We start from the raw sequence: 22,822 nt of genomic DNA on the forward strand, positions 1-22,822 counted from the left end.
AGCAATTGATAATATGTAATTGATAAGTATTCTGCAGGACATTAGAAAATTTAGGGGGCCCTAAGTCCTATCATTCTTAATAAAGTACTTTATACGAGTAATTTTAAATTTAAAAATGAAATTTTATTATCTAGGTATGAATAGCTGGTTGTAAAAATAATTACTGTTACAATTAAATAGAACGTTATGCAACTTGGACAATCTTATAGTACAAATTACAACATGTACACGATAAATATTCAAGGGTGGTCCAGAATTACATATAGTCCAATTAGTTTTAACTTCTTTAAATTAAAAGTAATATCCCGAAGAAATTTCGTCAAATAAGGATGGTGTAAATACAATTTTGAACACCTTTTGGTTTCCTTTTTCATCTTATCAGAACCCCTTTGACTTTGAATTGTAGGATCCGTTTGAGGAGGAAACCAAATCAGTTTCCAGAATCAGCAATTATTCCTCCATTATAGTTGCTAAGGCCGTATGTGTGCACAATATTACGGAAGACATTGTGTGTACTAGGTGCAAGTCAATGGTAATCACATTGAATGAAATGTTTAATATAGTAAATAGTTTAAAAATTTAAATGAAGTAATCATTATAATCGTTCAACTGTTTATATTGTGATTAAATATGTTTTATTTTTGAAGTAACCTTGCTGTAAAAAGATGTTTAGTTACGAAGGGTTAAATAATTTTTCATAAACATATTTCAAAGTAGTTTTATGGCTTAAGTTGATAACCATAGGATTTCATTAGTTTACAAACTATTTCATTTTGAAGATCATAAAAATTTATATGCATAAAAATATATTAAATTTTTGCAAAAACAAATCCTACTTTCTACTGTAAAAAAATATAAATAATAATGAAAACTTTTCAAAAGTGAAATTTTTAACAAATTATAATACTCTTAAAAAGCTTCATTATTTATGTAACCAAATGTCAGGAAACGGAAATGAAACTATTTTAAAGAAATAAATATTCATAAAATACCAAATCATGTTGTTGTTTTTTTTTTCTTTTTTTTTTTTGTCAGGTGAAAGTAAAATAAAGATTTAAATAAAAGAAGAAAAATAAAGCTGATTATGTACCTACATACCTATTTTTATCTTATCCCTAGGAAATCAAAATCAGAACATATAATTCTATCAAAACGATTCAATTATGTTCATTAAATAAGAAATATGTTATATAGTTATTTATTATATGTTAATTTGTCAAAAATAGGTACTGATGAAAAGATATAAAATTTCAAAAATACAAAAAGTTGTTTTTACGGAAGGAAATCATTAAAATAATATAAATATGATGTGTATTGTGTAGGATATGGGATGAAAAAACTTTAAACGGAAAACTATGGGTACATATACGATACAACTAAACCCAAAATAATTTTGTACAAATATCAAAGGAAAATTTGAAAAATGAAACTCAATTTTAGAGATCTTTTACATCCGGCACTATTGATTCTCATAGAGTTTCTGATGTTGTGGAGGAGGAAACTCAAAAGAAAATTGCAGCAGTAAATGGCCCTAGTCCAAGAATTACGAAACTGAAATGATATTAACCACTAAATCCTTTAAAAATTAGAAAGATAATTTCGAATGGTAAGTTTCTTACTAAAAATCAACAATATATTATCAAGATTTCATAAAGATTATCAGGTCACAAGAAGGGACAAGAGTTATTTTTCCCTAATATAAGAAGCCTACGGCCATTGTAGATTTCTTCTGAAAAAACATAGAACTGAATTGAAATTAAGTTTAGTGCCAAAAAAGCTCCTGGTCCTGATGGAAAAGGAGGAAAAATTAATTATTAGTGAAGGTTTCTTATTTACTTTGTGTTGGTAAATACAGTGATGTGCTGGTAAATTGGGACATTTTTTTAATGCACTGAAATTTTAATTTTACAGAAACTTTTTTTTGTACAAAAGTTGTTCATCCATCGATGGAGTAAAGGATTATTCGAAGAGTCTGCTATTGGCGGCGATGACCTTGTCAAGGTGGGTATGGAAGGAGCAGCAGGTTGTACCAACGTGTACGGGATTTACCTTGGGCCATTACTTCACGATCGATTTCTTAAAGTCGGCCAAACTGTTTTGGGGCCTCAAGCAGACTTGCTTCTCTAACTCTCACTAAAAGGAGTAGTCCATAGGGTTCAAATAGGGAGAGTTAGAATGCTAGGTCTGTGGGCCCCAGAAGTTGACGTTTTCTTCCTTCAGCAGTTCGAGGATCTTCTTGGCCTTGTGAGTGGGGGCTGAGTCTTGCTGAAAGGTGAACCCATTTCTTCATCGTTGGTTTTCATACTTTGTGCTTCAGTACCTTACAGTAATTGTGAGTGCCAACCCTCTTTTTTTGTTAGAAGAAGATCACCGTCCCGTTGGAGCCGATGACTCCCAACATCATGACCAAGACTGAAAACTTGATTGTATAGGCTATGAGGACCTTCTCCTTCTTATCAGCTAAAAAGCAGTCGTTTAGGTTGTTGTATAACATGTTTACGGTTCATTCTTCTTGTGGTTTAAAAAAGTTGCAGGACGAAGCTTATCCTTGAGGAGGTTCATTAATTCGTGGCTCCTGGTCAACCGGACTTCCTTCATTTTCGATGTCAAGATATCCCTCTTTGAGTGTTTGTAGGAGGCCAACTTCAGGCCAGTCTTTACTGGCCTCTGGACTGTGCGCGTGCTGACTCAATTTTTCTTTCTTTTCTTTTTTTGCGAGCACGGTCATCGGTGTCGCTGTGTTCGTATCAATCGATCGTATGAGGCCTGTCAGAAATGTGGGATTCCTCTTCTTGTCGCCTCTTGCCTTGTGAGACTTCCGTTCAGACTGGTCGGTTAGCTTCCTCTAGTCTTAGATCCTGTAGACTGTCGACCTCGCTTACGATAGCGTCTTGGCGATCACAGAAGGCTTGTGTCCGTGCAAATCATTTCGACAACGGCCAACCTTTTCCATTGCTCCATGTTTGTTGGTTTATCTATTTGAACCAAACTTTTTGAGATTAAACTAGAAAACCAACTTCACATTTCAAAGAAAATCCTAAGTTACAGCACTTAAAAAAAATATCCTAATTTACTCGCACAAAAATATGGAAAGATACTGAAAGCTTCGTAGATCAGTGAAAAAGGGCAAAATAGTATTAATTCCAAAAAAGCGAAATATGACTGTCATTGGCCACTGGATGCCAATAAGAGTGCATATAAGACATACCGAATTGTATTTGGAGTTTTTGCCGATCAGATTAAACCAATATTGAATAAGAAGATTTTTACTCATCAGAAAGGTTTTCGAAAAGGAAGAAAAGTGTCGGATGTCTCTCGAAATATTAAAAATGTGATCCATTCTGTAAAAACTAGGAAAAGATATGGTCCCCTGATCGCAGATCATTTTTCGTGACACATTTGATACGGTAAATCACGACCACATTCTCCATACTATGAAGAAATTTATTCTAAACAGTAATACCGGGGCGAAATTTTATTTTTGGAACATGACTTTAATTGCGTTTGGAGAGGTTTTGGTTAATTTTATGGAAAAGTTGCGTTAATAAAAAGAACAGCTGATTGTTTACCTTTTGAACGTCTCATTTACCAAGTCTCTAAGATGAATATTAAAAAAAAAAAGTGGAGCAAAAAAAAATAGGAACTGGTTTCTCTTAGTCTACGCCGGATAAGGCAATTCGGATATTGTAAAGACCCTTATTGCCTGTAGAACCACTGTCAAGAGGGTCAGAGTTCAGGCTAACAATGATGAAGACATCATTGATCGCCATAGAAGTGGAAGGCCGATCAAATTAAAGCCTGAAATGGCAAAAAAGCTTTTTTGAAAAATCTGATGATGACTACGACGGACTTGGCGAAGAAGCGGTCGGTGAGCCGCTCCACAGTGTCCAATACTGTAAAAAAAAAAGCTGTAGCAAGTCTCTCAGACATATTGAACGACCCTTGCTCACTTAATAACAACAGCGATTACGATTTGATTGGTCCATGCTTTACAATGACCTAAAGTACGATGGAAACAAATTTTGTTCTTCTCGGATAAGAAGACATTTAAAGTGGATCCTGTGTACAATAGGCAAAATAATTGGTTTGTATATTTTAGAGAAGTCACCTGCAACCTCTGTAAAGTGTCCACTACCAAACATCCGGCCTCAGTAAGGATGCTCTGCATTGTTTCATCTGAAGGTCACAAATGAAGCCAATTTGGCTCCCCATTGGATACAGATCGACTAGCAAAGATTACTTTACGATTTTGCAAATAAAAGTGCTTCCCTATATTCGCAATATCACAAAGCAATCAAAGAAAGCTGATTATTGATTTCAACAGCAAGGGCCTCCTGTACATACAGAAAAATCGTGCAGGATTGGATGACCAAAAAAATGAAGTTCTGCCCAAAGGACTTCTGGCCACCGTAGAGCTCAACATGAATCTTCTTTAAGGTATCTGGTGTCAAATTGAAACCTAGGCCTGTAAACAACGTCACAGTAGTATTGAGTCCGTAAAGCAAACGGTTGAGAAAGAGAAGCGATGAATGTCGAAACACTACGTTGTCAACGAGTGCAAAGCGTTCTGAGGTTGCGTGGAGTGTGTGATTGAGGCTCAAGGTGATCAAATTCATAAAGAATGTTATCTATTGAGTGATAAAAAAGTTTCAAACAAAAAAATTCTCTAGAACTTCATTTAAAGTTGCTAGGTGTAATTAATTTTCAACGTTCATTCTGTTCCAAGACTTTCTGACGGCCCGGTACAACTCTATTCGATTTTACTTTTTAACAGGACCTCTACAATTAATATAGACGGAAATAGAAGTAATCATATTATACTAAATAGAAGCTGTCGTCTCGGATGTCAGACGGATCCTTTATTGTTTGTTATGACCATAAAAAATTAGCACAAGTATGGTGTTTGTGGTATTTTATTTGCTAATACACCCCATGTAATTGATTTTTACACAGTTGATATGACGTTGTTCATAGAAGCTATCTCATTAGGAGGATTAATTAAATTTTGTAATTTTTCAAAAAAAATTAAAAAAGTCAGGTTTTGAAATTATTCTAAGAAAAACTAGTATATCCCATTAAATGAATTGAGTCCAGTTATAGGATCAAAGGTTTTTGGGCGACACTAACAAAGGAAAAAGTACGGTATTAGACATTGAGTGTGAAAGTCGAGGAGAATTTGATTCAAACTGGTTAACTTTTAGGGCTTCAATATAAAAAACAATCTCTTTTCGTCGAAGTTTGAATCTCCAAACGCATATTGACGTTTATATACATTTATCACTCTTTTAGTCGCATATAAGGCATCAGTTCTACCATTATTGACAGACTGGCCAATCAAGGAGAAGAGCAAATATATTTTGTGTTTCTTTCCCGAAACATACATTAGGGCTTTTAAAATACTCCCAAAATATCTTGGCTGTTGATTAGTACTCTTGAGCAAAGTTTTACCCAAAATATAAATATAAATTATGATTGATATTTCTAATAAACCAAATATTTATATATAATACAAAAGATATTTTTTCAAGGGTGAAGAAAATCCTGGGGATTTAGAAATGGAGGGTAGTAAATGTTAATATAATTACTCGTCATGGCATAAAACCTACAACAAAAGCCTTGTTAAATAATGGAAAATATCTGTAAACCCCTTACAAAATCTGCAAGACATTATTGACATCCAGTGCCCTGCCACTTAAAGATAACTATCAGATTCAGCTAGATATATGACTAGTTTTAAAAGAATTGTACAGAGAAATGAACGCTTTCATGAAGGGAGACCAATGGACGGATACCTATTTTTTTAAATATTTAATATCTGATTTTTTAATATAATTGTGTGATCGTATTAATGTTTGATTATTTTTAGGTGTATATCTTGGTTAGGAGGTCTAATTTTAAGATAAAATGTTTATTCTTATTATTGTAACGCAATTCGTTATAGCCATTCATATTAAATTTATTTTATTTTTTGTATATATCTGTATATTTTCATATATGATATGTAAACATACGGGCAAAATTTTATTATGCCCTCTAACTACACTTCTGATATGAATCATTAATTAGGATGCATCCAATTAGAATTTACAAATTCTAGTCATGCAGGTAATAAATTGCATACAAATTTTATAGTGTAAAAAGTTTAATAATCAATCTAAATTTATTCAAATTTGATCATAGGTAATAATTAAACAAGGATCAATAGAACCGCATAGGATGGGAATTTAAAACTCGGCTTGGTTTTGAGTCCAAATGTAGACAGTTTGAGACATGATTTGAGCTCAAAATAGAACAAACTTGAGACTTGACTTAACTTGATATCGTTTTTAAGAAATTTTTCTCAAAACATTTCAACTTTTAACTAAATATTAAGTAATCTTCAAAATACGTTGAACTGCAAGAAAAAACCTGTCTTCGAATCAGAATACCTATTGACATTAACTTTTGATATTTGTAGGTGGTCATTATATTTAAATAATTATTATTGATTCTTTATACTGGAATCAGAAAAAGTATTAAGTCTCTCATCAGTAAATAAATAATTGGGGACTTGAAATGAGTTTTAAAGAAAACTGAGAACTCGATAAAAATATTTCAGGACATTGAATTGACTTGTACTCTTAAGTAGAGTCTCGAGATTCAACTCAAGAAGCAATTCAGAAATTTTTCTCACCTCTGAGTATATGTAAATAGCTCATATCAAAGTTTCTATACAACATACATTGAGAAACTATGTAGTTGAATTCCCGTGTGTTAAAAATAAAATGAGGTTAATTGCAATTTTTTTTTTTTTTGTTTTTCAAGGAAGAAAAAGTGAAAATTCAATGGAAGAACTTTGCATTTCCCCATCTCCTTCCTATAATAATTAAACTTGTTAAATATTTATTATTATTATTTACAAGAGGTTAGAGTGAGTAAGTTTTTTCCTCAAGTCATAGTAGAAGAGATAATTAAGGTAAAAATGTAGATTCATATACTTAAATGCATGTATTCTATCCCAAACATGAGTTTTTTAAAAAGTTTAAAATAATTAATTATCTAGAGAATTTCATTTATTTTTATCATAGTTTTCTCATATTAATGTAATTTTTATATTGAAAGCAACTGCCTGAAGCATAATTAGACTGTACATATTATAATTACTTATTTTACCGTTTTATTCTACATATGTTTGTACAATTTGGGGTATTGTTTGTACAAATTCCTCTCAAAAATAATTAATAAACAGTTTAATGAATAATTGACAGTATTTGTGATACCTTTAATACTATGATTGAAAAAACATTGGATACGCAATCATATATTCAATATAAAATGTAAAACAGAAACTTGTACAATTTACAGTTTGTACAAAATCCCAACTTGTAAAAGCACAAATTGCGAGTAGAATCATAATAAATTATGCAATAAAAATGTCAATAAATTGACAAAAATATTTTAATCAATATTTACATTGATTTGTTGGTCAATTAACGTCAAGAACTATTAAAATTATGTAACTTTTTAACGATGAAGTATGAATATATTGTTGGTATATATATATATATATTGTAATTGAATGGTACATTATGTGGTATACGTTGGAGACAGAGACAGTAGGTATTCCAAGATTCAGCAAAGGTCAGCTTATGGCAGCTTCAGAGACTGCTGTAGATTATATTGGGATTATTGACCTAATTGTGAAACTTTGATTAGTGCTTAAACAGGTAGATTTCGTGATTGTCAAATAAAAATGGAAATATCAGCTGAAAGCCCACAGATTAAACATTATATACAAGCAAGACAAAGCTAGTCACATTAAAATCTATAACGATTGAGACAATAGTGTAAAAGTAATCGATTTAACCGACGCAGCATCGACACCATTGGGAACTTACCTGAGGGGAATGTATTGCTCTAGAAAAATTGAACAGCTGGTCAGTCTGGCAGTCTCACACAAAAATTCCTTTAGTAAACTATTCCTTTCTTAGCTCCATACAGCCCCTGTATCAATCCCTTGGACTTCACTGTGTGGCCTCACGTCGAGTCTAAAACCTACAGTGTTTGCATCCCAAATATTTTCAGCGGAAAATTAAACACCTTAGCCAAATATAATTAAATTTAATCAAATAAGGCTAAGTTTGGAGAATATTTTGTTAGACGCAATATTCTAGAAGCAGCTCTGCTTACTGGCTTGATTTGTGTCATTAAGTGGCTTAAATTGTGATATATGCTACAGGGGAAGACTATATTCTAAATATTTTTTGATGTATTCTACGGACAATAAACCTCATTAAACACACTTTTTGTAACTCATATTCCGGAGCAGGTATGGGGCAATTTTGATGAGACGTTAATTTAAAACAACCCCGTATATATTATTATTTAGAATTGTATGAAAAACATACGGCTTATTTTTATATTTTTTTAATTACCTTGATTTATTTTAATTTTTTTGTCACAGCATAAAAGGAAAAAATAATGTTTAAAGGGAATATTTACCCTTTGAAGGAAGTTAATTAACATAATTTATATATTTATTTACAAACCATTAAATGAAATTTTTTGAAAGAAAATAAATATACCTTAGTGAACCAGGAGAGTTATTAAAACAAATGAAGAAAAAAAAACCTCCTTTATTCTTAGTTAAACAAGGGATTTTGAACTTTGTTCAAGTCTATATTTTTTCATTTCTTTTCTTCCATTCTTTTTTTTAGTTCAACCACGCTGAGAGTCAACCCTCATCAACCATTTTTCTCCTCTTCAACAGTCATAAAGAAATCGTTTTATTTTGTGTGTCTATTTTTTTTTTCTTTACTTCAATCTTTCACAAATTATATGTGTACATTTTACAATATCTTAATATGAGTTATCATGCAAGAGTTTTGAAAAAGAAAAGAAAATAGAAAATGATTGTGATTCGTTGGAAGTTGTATATCCATATAAGAGTTCATTTTTTTTCTTGGCCTCTCTCGTGACTAGAAGTAATATGTAGTAGTTGTAGGTAGTGACTGATTACAGGTTGACTCAATTATCTCTCTGACTACTTCTTGATCACATATCGTTTCTCTGCGCTTTTAAGTGCATGATTAATTCATTCAGTAAAATTTCAAAGGTTAATAAATCAGAGGGATGTTTACGTTAGCGAAACGTCTTTTGACACATGATATATTTATCAGCTGAATTGTATTTTTTATAAATTCATTGTATCTTCAACTAGGAATAGCTACGAGTAGTACCCCCATTTATTACTTGCAAAAATGGGTATCCTGAAGGTAATCCTCGTCGAGGGTTAAAATTAATAGTGGGGAGAGATTATTCTCTTGAATAATGAAAAAACACGTCATAATGGCCACATAATAACACAAATTTAATCGTTATTACATTTCAAAGAGTGCAAGCTAATGTTATCCCACTGTATGCTCATCACTCATTAGTAAAGCTGGGATTGGTGTAAGAGGGCGAGAAGAAGGCGAATTCGGGACAACTGGTAATACTGAATGAAGACCTTTGATAATATCAGTTATTATTAAATTTATTTATTTGATTGTGCATTTTTAAATCAATTTACACCAAAGATAGGGGAGGATTCTTCTTTTAGAGGGATATGTTTATACATCCACAACTTATTAAATAATGAACAAACAAAAAAAGAGGACACTCATCAACCGTGTTTCCTTTTCTAATCCGTAAACGTAGACACATGGCATCTAAGCTCATTAGTAAAAAAAGAGATCTGTGTAAAGAAAAACTAAGTTTTGCGATTAGTAAAGGAAAAACAGTTGTTGTGTGTGCTATTTCATAGGTCGTCTTGGTGTTAACTTTTCCCTCTGAAGCTAGCATTCTCACCTATCTTTTGTATAAATTATTTTAAAATACATAATAAATTAAATATATATGAATTTAAATATAATTAAGATACTTTTCCTGCCCTCATTCTATTTGAAATGGTTAATGTTCTCTGTTTTGTAGCAGTAATTCACTTCATCCTTTTCAAAATCTTATAACAGGGAGCTGATTTTAACAACTTTAGTAAAAAAGACATGGCTCGCACTCTTACATAAATCCCATCTCTACTCATCAGTAAGTAAGTTGCGTTATTCTGAACTTCAAGGGATTCTTTGTAATTAAATCTATAATGGCACTATTTACTCTTAGGTATTAAAATATCATGTTCTACCCGATTCTGAAGTTCAATCTCCCCTGTCAACTTGTTTCCAACAAAAATATATAAAACTCATCCCTACTCTCAACTTTTCCCAAAGATACAAAGAAAGAAGACTTTGACTTAATAATATCGTTGTTTCCAGATTGACAGGATTTATATTGAATTCAACGAATCAACCTTCAGTATACGTACAAGACATAATCAACTAGGAAGATCCCATTAATTGTTGGTATCGTCCACTCTTACCTCCATAACAAAACCAGACAACAGAGTGTCACTTGTCTTACTGTTGTTCTACTTATTTTTTGTGACTTTGCAGGTTTTCATTGTACTTAGATATTCCTTACTACAAATCAATCCTTGTTAATTAATTGGTTGATTTTATAAGGTTCTCATAAGTTTCGTGAGACATCTCATACTTTTAATTCAGTTTGGGTGCGAGACATTTCAGAATATCAAAAAATAGTACCAACTAAAAGTTGGTTGTGTTTTTTTCTTCAAATGTTTCATTTTTTATTTATTAAAGTCGAGTCGTCGAGTGACAGAAAAGGTTTCAGTGGGAATATTATTGATATGACATAGATTACAGTAATAAAGTAGGCACTGATAGGAACATAATCATGTAATATTGCGTAGATCTTCCTTTTTAAGTGAATGCATACTTATTTGTTAGAGATATATATAATCAAAAGGTAAAATAAATAAATAGAGTCTACATTTGATGGTTAGTTAGTTCAACTCCACCCCTTTTGTCATGCTTGGTCTCTCATTTCCATAGAAATCTACCTACAAAGAATTCCAGGAAATATTACTTACGTGATCTTACTTTTAACTACTGTTTCAGGTTGAATTCAATGGCATAATAAGTGTTGAAAGATGTAGAATTGACCTATTTTTACATATCTACAATAATCACACTTTAAAAACTGAAAAGCGATGTCTGTAAATAAACATTTCAATAAAATACACCTACACTGTACACTGAACAGGGGATAGTATTACTTTTAAGTTCCTCTTCTGATTTTTTTACGCTCTATTGATTACATGTATGTAGTTATTATATGACAAAGTATATCCGTTTTTCTACATTTTTTGCTTTCAGTATTTATTAATATTTCAAATTGAAAGGAAAAGTTGAAGGCTTTGACAAAGACTGGTTTTAAAAAACCTATTTGCTATCAATTCACGTAGAAATAAGTCCCGAGGCTGACATATAGATGGCACTACTAATACAAAATGCATATTATTTCCGGAAAGATCCATCGTTCATGCGTCAAAATTTCAAGATAATCTGATCATTTGTTTACAAATTACAATGCTCTAATTGACACTACTTTTTTTTATTTTGAAAATAAGGAAAAAACTGATTTTCGTGTTTTGATAAAGCATTGCTTTTTGATGAGAAAAAATACCGTCAGAGCAAAAACTTGGTTTGATAAGGGTTATCCGAGCTGTGCTCCATCAAAAGAAACAGTAGAACGTTGCTTTGCTGACTTCAAACGTGGCCGAACGAGCACCGGTGATGCTGAAAGGTCTGGACGTCTAAATGAGGTCATTATACCAGAAACCATCAAAACAGTCCACAAAATGATTTTGTCAAACGTAAAATGAAGTTGCATGATATAGCTGACATCTTAAAGTTATCAAAAGGCAGTATTTTCATAATTTTGCGTGGATATTTGTCCATGAGAAAGCTGATTTCGAAACGGGTACCGCGTTTACTCAAAGTGGACCAAAAGCAACAACATGTCAATGATTCCGAGAGCTGTTTGGAGCTGTTTTTTTATGGGTTATGTGACAATGGATGAAACTTGGATCCACTACTACACAAATCAATCGTCAGCTAAGATGATCCAACGCGAGCAAAAACGCATAGGTCAGCTGGTAAGGTTTTGGCCTACGTATTTTGGATTGCTCAAGGTATTTTATGCATCAACTACCTTGAAAAAGGAAGAACCATTAATAGTGAATATTATATAGTATTATTGGTGCGTTTGAACGAAGAAATCGCGGAAAAACGGGCCCAAATGAAGAAGAAAAAGAAAGTGCTGTTTCATTAAGACAATATGCAGTGTCATATGTCTCTAAAAACAATTGCAAAAAAAAACACCCCACCGTATTCTCCAGATCTGACCCCGGCGACTACTAGCTCTTCTCGGAACCAAAAAAATGCTCCAGGGAAAAAGATATGGATCGAACGATGAGGTGATTGCCGAAACTGAAGGACTTGACAAATGGTACTATAAAAAAGGCATGGAAATGTTAGAAAAGCGCTGGACTGATTGTATCGCTCTTGAAGGAAACTATCTTGAAAATTAAATTCGAATTTTGACAAATAAACTTCGTTTTATTTGTCAGCCTCGAACCTTATTGATCCACCGGATATGTTGATTAAGTTAAAATTATTTTATTTACTTTGGAACGTTTTTTACATAATATATAAGATATATTAACAATGTACTTCTGAATAAGAAGATCAGATCTGCCAAGATTCAAAATATTTAAGTAGAGAGGATTACAATCGATACAAAATGGACGATGGGCTATTTATCATACTAGTTATTTTAGACATTTTCTGCACTATGTGAATAGCGATAATTAGAATAAATCTAATAACAAAAATTAGTCCGCAATTGAGTCATTTTTTTAAAAATGAGCTTTTTTCTGTTTCCTTTATGGAAAAAAGCTTCCGAGGAACAATGAGAGTAACGACGAGATAGAAAGTAATAGAACACAGTGTTACCACTATAACACAAAAATATACACCATATTTTTGTCAGCTGTCAATTTTTCTGTTTGGGTGTTTTGAATGTTGATAGGTTCAATTAGAATTAGCTTTTGTTCAGCTCTGAACACTACTCAAAAGTTATTGAATAACAATTCCATAGTTAGGGAGAATTGGCTCACTACCCAGCTGATTTTGGGAATATTTTCTGTTTCTTTTCGTGTTAAAGGTTGCGTGATAGTAACATATTTTGGACGGGTAAAATTGTGAAATAAAAACCTATATTCAAATCAAAAAAGATTGACAAAGAACAACAAAGAATTACGTTTAATATATATATTTTTTAATCCCAAAACGTCTGCAGGGGGTGGGCTGGAGGGGCTGTAGTCCTCCCCACCCCCTAAAAAAAATTAAGAATTTTTTTTTGTCTTTACTAGGAAATTAAATATTTGAAATTTAATTTAATTTAATTTTTGATTTTTTTTTGTCAATAACAATAAATTCTTTAATTTTTTTTTTGTAAATAACAATGATTTTTTTTAAATTTTTTTTTTTGAATAACAATAAATTTTTGAAATTTGTTTCCAAAAAATTTAATGTTGGAAAATTTGTTTTTGAAATTTAAATGGAAAAATGTAATATTTGAATTTTTTTTTAAGTTAAATCTTCAGTTGATAATACAAATTTAATTTTTCAAATTTTCCATCCGAAAAATTTACTTTTTCAAGTTTTTTAGATTTCTTTTTTTTTATCAAAAAAAATCCAAAAACCAAGACCCTCCACTTAAATGTAATCCTGGGGACAACCCCTGAATGGACATTCATTCAATTTAAGGCTACACACTGCCGTATGAAAGGGTGTATATATCTGAAATGGTATAACACTCCTTTCGACATCACTGATTGTAATTAACATTGGATGTCTTTTTAAGGAAACGTTTCCCCATCTCCATCTTTTCCTATGTTCATTTTATTATTTCAAATTAAATATCATGTTGCTTTAATTTTATTATTATTATCAATTAAATTCGTATAACTGAGAATGATTCGTGTAAATACATACTTGTGGATCTGTATTATATTATTTTATAATAGGATCTTTGTTATTGATATATCATATATATATCTATAAGATGAGTCAGATAATTTATAATATACCCACAGAGATAAAGCGTGAATCTTCCATATTACCGACTTACGAGTATAGATAAATAAAGGAAGTAAATCTCAGAAAACAATACCTATATATATAAATACATTTGACCTTGATAAGTGTGATGAGGAGATGTTTGCAGGAGCTAAGTTATGTGCTGCTATAAAATAAAATCACATTACATCTATATGGATGTTAATCGATCATAAATCCTACAGCTAATCAAGATATCATGTCTTCTTCCTATGAAGAGATTATGCCTTTTAAACACCTTCCAATAATGTAACATCCCTCTATCTTTCTAATAATATGGGTATATTATATACACAGTGCGATAAGAGGCATATACACCAGTCAGGACCTGAGTCAGAGGGGTTGAAGGGGAAATTACATTGTTAGGGAGGATGAAGTCACAAAATTGATTATTCCTGAACTTAAACCTAAACGTAAAACCCGGCCATAGAACAATCTCTTCTAAATGATGCAGTTATCAATCAATCTGAAACATATTTGACCATTAAGAACAATTTTAGGGTTCTGTCAAACAAGTTAATGGAATTTTCAAAATTTATATATGAATGTATTAATAAAATATAAGCACTGGAATGTAAAAATGAATTAACTCTCGCGAGGATTTTGTATTTAGCATACACGGCTTTGTTTGCTTTTGTTAGTGAGTGCTCTAGAGATTAAAGTAATCATCATATTTATTTTCACCCTAAAACTCTTAATGTTATTCTTTATGAGTACACTCATCTTTTATGTTATTAAAGCAAAAATTTGTCTTTTAGCCTACACCTAACCACTCTGAGCAATGCCGGGTATTATCGATATAATACCGATATAATAAGAACGCAATCCAACTTTGACTGTAAATACACTAGTAGGTAGACTCATCCAACCAGAAACACAATCACATCATTAATATCACATTTGAAATAATAACTGAAACCCATTTTGATGATCAAGAATTCAAATGAAATGTTCAAAGCATTTTTTTATTTGGAAGGAACAGCAATCTATGTAGATACATACATATGTAACGGTATTGTAGACAATCGAAGTAAATACTATTGTTGAAGGGCCTTCTTCTTCTTTTAAAAGAACCCCTCTCACATATGTAGGGTCAAAGGTCGATAGGTCGTAGTTAAAGATTTTTTGTTTCGTCAAAATAATGTACTTCATCTATTTATTTAAATGAAAGAAAAAAGAAAATATTCAGGCATCGTTGTAAAATCGGCTTTACATAGACTACCATTAGTGTTAAAGTGCATTCAAGCAAAAATAAAAACAACAGTAGAATAAATAATTATATAGTTTTCTGCAGCTTCGTAAAACTTGTAACTTGTATAACAATATTTAAAGGAAAGATGGTGTTAAGGACAATGCAAAGCCTGTTCAAAAAGTAAGGTCACTTTGTATTTTAAGGAAAAAATATTTATTTATTAATCAATATTCATGTTGTCTCCTTCAAAGTAAACTCCCTCAGATTCAATACACTTGTGCCAATACTTTTATCAATCCTCGAAGCAAGTTTCATAATCACTTTTTGGTATAACTTTGAGCTCTTGCATCCCTGAATTGTTTTTCCACAATTCCAGAGCGAAATACGTCATTGGCATCTTCCCAGCCATCTTGAAAGAGTTTGTAGCACATTTAAACCTTTTTTTTTTTACTCACCGTACGCCATCGTCGAGATTTTATGTGTTTTGAAGTACTTAATTGTATTTTTACGCAACATTTGATACCAATTCTTTAATCCATTTTTTCAATAGCAAAATACTTTTAACCATTATCCCTCTTACAAACAAACTAAACATATTATATAGCTGAAACAGTAAATACCTATATGTTCGTGGCAAGTGTACTAACATACACAAATAAAAAAATCGAGCATACCAAATGTACCTTGCCCGCGAAATTTGAAAAATTACCTTACTTTTTGAACACATCTCGTATATACAAGTTTACAGGTGTGCCCCCAAGCTTTTTGTTTGAAGTGATGGATTGAGGAGCTAGCTCATTCAGGAAGAACGGCTGGATTATACATTTGGTGATATTATACAAGGCAATTTTCATTCTTTCAATCAAAAGTTCCAAACATATACTTTTACATCATATATATCTTTACATTCTAATATTTCATAGAACTATTCTGATCAGTTATAGACTTTGTATTTAATTTTTTGGCATTCCTTAAAATACTTAAGAATGTTAACTATAGTTTAGAAATTTTCTGAAATTTAAGAGTCTTAATTTGGCCACGACATTATGCCTCTTTGTAAAAAAAAATGCATCAATCTCTTATTCTTTCATTGAGACGATAAGTTTTGTTACTGTAAGTGCTAGTTGCAATACCTCCAATACAAGTTATCAAAATAATTCGTTAATTGAATTTGACAATAACTTGTCGAAAAAGTACAAGTGTAATTGAGATTCAATTTTTCGAAAAATGGATTCTAGTTTGCTTTTTTGATGGCGGCCAAAATATGTGTACATTTATGTTAAAAAATATAATATATTTTCCATTCAAAATAGGAAATATTAGGTAGATGATTTGATTGAGCAAAAAGCTATTTAATATGCTTATGAGCTCTTATTTATCTGTGCATTTTTACTTATAATTAGTGTTGGATGGGTCTAAAAAGACTGCAGTCCTATCAGTTTGGACCTTATCAGTCTTTTATGGAAATCAAAAGAGCTGAAATTACGTAGTTACTAGTATTTAGGTCATTTTAGTGGCTGTTGTTTCATCATAATTCATAACCTCTTTCAAAGAGAGCAAAGATACCTTAAGTTAAAAGTAGTAGGTTCGTGACTAGAACGTATTATTATACGTTCTAGCTATTATTCACTATTTTCTTAGTTTTTATATTCTTCTATCTAAGCTAGGAGTGAAGAAAATAAACAAATAGCAAGGATTTGGACTGAAAGACCGTAACTGATACATCGTAAATAGATTGGACTGATATAAACTGAAGGGGTGGGGGAGACTGATAAGGAAATCAGTCCTATGACTGATCCTACATAACTTATAATTAATGAATTACGATTCCATAGTTGTAAAATAATGAACTTATTGGAGTTTGAACAGTTGCTAGGTCAAATTTAAAATATTTTATGCTCAGCCATGAAAAATCCAAATAATAATTCTAAAGTTGAAAGAATTTGCAAACTATCAACTGATTTTGGACAATTTTTCCTCTTTCTTCTTACAAGAAAGGTTGCGAGATACAATAAAGGTAACGTCGTTTGAGCCTTGCTCTTCAGTAACATAATATAGTAGTAATCTTCTGAATTTAAATAATTTCTTGTTAAATTATAATATCACTGCTATCAAATATGTAGAGAATGGAGGACTAGCTGCAAATAAGTCATGAGGCATCTCTGCCAAGAGGCGTCAGTAGGACTATATTTGGGAGTGGGCTTGGTTTTTGGAAAACATTTTTACAAGTTTCATAAATTTAATATTATTGTTCTACTGTATAATTTGATCTTATGACCCCTTTTTTTAGAAAATAAATCCTCAAAAAATAAATTTTAGCCCTATTTCAATGTAAAATTTCATTATTCTCCCTAAAAGATTTTTTAGTAAATGTAAGAGTTCAGAACGAGAGTAAGTATATTGAATGGGATTGACCAATTGTAGGACAATATTAAACAGATAATATTAAGTATGAATACATATTCTTATACAAACCATAATCTTTGAGTAATTTTGGACTACCTGGCATATATAAAACCTGAAATGTATTGAATATGTATTATATATGAATATAATTCTATTTTAAGTGTTGGAAATTATGAATCAATGGTCGTAAATTGTACAATGATCCTAAGGTGATAGAAGCTTCGGTAAATGTTGCATTGTAATAATACTAACAACTATTAAGGTATTCCATTTTTTATATATACATTCATTTCTGATCGTAGCATTAATTATATTATAGCTATCAAATAGTTTGTAGTGATAGATCTACATACTATGTTCAATTCAAGCATCTGTATTGTCAAAGTAAAGCCCAATTTTAAATGTCAATGACACAATTAGTAAGCTTGTTCTATGATTCCTAATAATATCTCATAAGTAGACAAACCATTTACCTCATAAAAAATTTGAATATAACCTGATCATATTAATATTTGATCACTGCCCATGGACTTGTATGTGTATAAATTGATTCACATATATAGATATAGTTGATAATTTAAAAATTGAAGCTTGTGAATAACAAATGTACTATTAAATTAGTGATAAATAACAATCAATAGTTTGATTTAATATATTTAGTACTTGATTTTGCTTCATTCTTTTTTACATGCTATTTTTATTTATAACATCATAAAAAAGTTAAATTATATATCTTAAGTTGAGAATGGTAAAAAAAAAACATATTAAAAGGAGCGTACTCAGTTGACGAGTTTAATGGATTCCAATACAGTTATCAAATTCATTTGAATTAAATTTGGAATTATTTCGCCAATTTTGCTGTTGCATTTATTTTTTTAAATCTACGTATACAAGAATCAACATTTGAAAGATATGGTTTAGCTGATATAATGAACCTATTTAAATTGAATAAACTTTTTTGGAGAGGAATAGGTGTTCATATTCTTGAGAACTTTGTAATGAGTATGAAGCTTTCATATCTTCTTGTTCAAAACCTTAAGGCATTGCATATATTTTGGAAGTACGGAAAGAGATCCAAAGAGGATGTAGTGTGACTGGAGATATAAAATTGACTTAATTAGAAGACAAGGTCTATATTTGAAGAGAGTATAGTTGCTTTTTAAAAAATGAATGGTTGAATTGTCCCAAACGGCATTACAGATAAATTGGGAATTTAAAATTTTTGCTTTATTGTGACACGCTAAATTCTTTTTTTCATATGATACTTTCTTTTACAAAGAAGACCAAGAGCGGATCGCTTTCCAAAGCTTTTGAAATACTTGAAGGGGTCTTCAAAAGTAATTGTGGACGTCGATGAGAAAAAGTTTGTGGTGGGCATTGAAATAAATCGGTAAAATGAAGAGTCATCGCTTGTGATCCGACTGATGTCCATCCAATTTTGAAGTCCCAGAATGGAATCATTGTTTTTTTAGCTGTGGCTAGCGATGGTTCAATCATGTTGCCACATTTAATTGAGGTTGGCGCTATAATCAACATAGCAGAGTAACTGAAGATCATAAAGTACGTCTTGCTACCCTAGATGGAGTAGAAGTTTGACCTGAACATTGTTGTATTTGCGTAGTACTCTATCCCATGCCATGCCTCCAAGGGAATTCAGTCATTCTTATCTGAGAGGGTCCCTTTTTACGGGAAGGCTGTAATCTGCCCTAGCAATAATCCAGATTTGAATATTCTCGATTACTATCTATGGAGCATCCTTCAAGAACCGGTCAACAACGCTCTTGCAACAGTATATGCAGTATTGATTTTCTGAATTTAAATGATTTCTCGTTAAATTGTCACTACTATAAAATATGCAGAGAATAAAGGTTGGTAAAATATATTAAAAGACGCTTTGAATACCAGTTGCAAATCAGTCACAATACATCTCTGCCCAGGGGTACCCTCAGGATCATATATACATATTATTATTTTTTGAGGGGGGAGATTTGTTGTGGTAGAAAAGGAAGTTAACTCATTAAGAATTAAATAATAAGAAAATTCCCTCTTCAGTTTACCAACTAAAAAAAAACGGAGAGAGCTACAAAAATGCTACTGATTACAGTACTCCGGGGTACTGATTACAGTACTCCGGGATACTAATTAATTTAAACGATACATAAACCTGATTGAAATTGGAAAAGGTACTTCCAACGCCAATTTTGATAGCACACCTGGTACAAAAATATTGATCTTGTGACAAGAATTGTATCTAGCTATCAATCTCTGCCAGTGTTTTAAGCTTTAATTTGTTTTAAAGATTTTTTGCAACATTAACAAATCAAGAGCTGACAAAAAAATTGCATAGGGTTGGGGATATTTTAGAATAAAATTTGAAATATCGTATCGGATTCATAGCAGTATCCTTCAGTACTCTGGACTATAATATTGTAATAGTAAGTATACGAATTAAGGAATTTTTTTACCTGTAAAATACAATATATTATAATAGTTTTTTAATTAATCTATTTAACATTGGATTTATATCCATAAGGAGAAGTCTTGAAGCGATTCAATTAGTAGATATTTTGACGATTCATTTTCTACAAATGAAATAACATTGGATGCAAGTTCCTTTGTTTAATATATTATTATGTAGTGGATAATTCATACTCAAAAACAAGGAATCGGAGCCAAACATGTTGTTATTTTCATGTAACATTTTGATTATTAATTATTTTCTATCAGTTTATACATACATATATATTGATCATATTTTGTTAGATCACTACAAGCTACTACCTTGGATTTATTAGGTTTTAGATAGAAATGAATGAAGAGTGTTTATGTGATTTTGCTGTTTCATGTCCAACCTACAGGATTAATTCCAATCTTTGTCGGAACAACTATTATTCAGGATTTATCAATAAAGGTCTTTATCACATAGATTCACAATAGGATCACGTCCTTTTCATAATGATCCTACTTAATGACTTAAAATGCGCTAATGAATCAAGTTAAGTATGAATTAAACAAAGGAACAATTGCAGAGTGAAATTTATTTCCACAAATTTGATAAGCAGATTGAATTATTATTGAATTCAAAATCCAAAAACATATCCTTCTAGTTTCTAAGAGATCTGTGTTTACAGGGTCGTTCAATTAAAGCTGGGTCATCTTTAATTATATCTTGAAGCATAAGAAATCCATTTAACACGGTTATTTTAATTTTAAAGTGAGAGGTTGACCTTTAGCTTTAAGTTAATTGCGCAACTTTTGATTCAAAACAATTTTTTTACGATGGAGGAGACCCGGAGGTACACTATCATTAAATTAGGTTGCACACTCCTAGATTCTTAATAGGCCTGAAAAGGTCGATGAAGGCATCTTCTGGGACTCCAATTAACGTTCCTCTCATAAAAGCGGCAAGTAAGCCGTTCAATAGTCTCCAGAGCCATAAACACTGACCTGAGGATAAAGTAATAACGTTTCTAGAAAATACATTTCCTTGCCGACAAAATATAAAGCCACTGCGCTGCCTACGAAAAAAATTGCTGAACGATTTGAAACGATAGTAACCGAATCCTCTTTTATTCTGATGAGAATCAATGGACTGTCGGCCAATCTTACAACATCTGGAACGACAAATGGTTGGCCACAGAAATAGGTAATGTCCCCCACGTCTTTAACCCCAAGATTACGGCCTGGAACATGATCCTTGGGGTCATTGGAAGCAACGGCAGGGTCAAGTCCCCCATCTTCTTCAAACCGAAAGAGAGGTTGGGTGCCACATGTACTGTGAACTCCTGTCTGACCAAGTGATACCTTGGATGAAATTTGAGGGCAATTGTGTCGAGTTCCTGTATCAACAATACTCATCTCCCTCCTACAAACCCCACAGTACCCAAAACTTGTTGAAAGAAGAGAACGTGCAATTTGGGAACCCAAGATCTGGCTTTCTAAATATCCCCTAATATGAATTCTACTGATAACTTGTTTTAGGGGAGTTAGAGAGGAAGGTCTCTACCAATTCATACAACAGCATCGACCCCTTGAATGCCTCCATCATCAAGTACTGAAAGAAAGTGGCCCCTTGCAGACGTGGTCAAGGCCTGCAAATACTTTGGGCCTTGTATGGGGCGAATGATTGGAGAAGATGGTGGACATATTGAATGAATTTTTGTTGTTGTATTATTAGAACTTATATATAAAATTCCAAACCTCTACTTGCTTCCCTTATTGATCAGGATGCAGTTAAATGTGGCCCAGAATTACCTGAACGACCCTATAAAGTAATTCGCGACTAATATCTTTCAAAGTTATTTTTCACCTTTAGGACAATTAGAAAAATACATGTTTAATTGATAAAACTTTTATAAAAGTAGTTAATAATTCCAAAAATGTTCTGTATCTTGTGTTGACCTTCAGATATTTTTATTTTTTTTGCTGAAAAATGACGAAAAACCTTATGACCTTATAACTTATTTATCATTCATAGTAATGAGAAATATTACAGTATATAATTTATAGAAAAATATAACATCTTTTATTTTTAAAATATCCATTCCCTGCTAATTTTATTTGATTTTGTATCGAATATTCAATGTACAGATTGTCTTAGTGGTTAAAAATGGCACAGGAAGGGTACTAGTCACGAATTAATATAAGCCCAAATTTCTCAGAAATCAAAAGAAAAACTGAAATCAGTTTTGGATACTGGGCTCAAAGATAAATTCAATCTGTACAACATATTTGTGGAGATAAAAATTGTTTTCCTCAGTGTTATCAGAACGAAGGAAAATAGGTAGTCGAGAGGTCTCCCGTTGGATTATATTGATATGTAGTAACAAAACCATGGCGTGAGATGAAGTCATTAAGTGAGTATATACTGTACATAAATATTAACAGTTATTTCTACCCCTTAGAAAATTAAAACCCCATTTCCTTTAAAAAAAGACTCAAATCATGAAAATGAAAATTATACTTCATTTAATTGAGACATAAAATTAAATCAAAATATATAGTTACATCTATTTTATGGGTCTTTCAGTGATAAACTAGTATGCTAAAATTTATTTTTATACGTAGGTAATAGACGAACATCTACATTAAAGTAGGATTCATCATTGCCTTAAGCTAAGCGTTGTAGCTTTGTAACAAAATATTCTTGTTTTTTCTGTAATTAAAT

The sequence above is a fragment of the Lepeophtheirus salmonis genome, chromosome 4, assembly GCF_016086655.4.
Source record: "Lepeophtheirus salmonis chromosome 4, UVic_Lsal_1.4, whole genome shotgun sequence".
Lineage (NCBI taxonomy): Eukaryota > Metazoa > Arthropoda > Copepoda > Siphonostomatoida > Caligidae > Lepeophtheirus > Lepeophtheirus salmonis.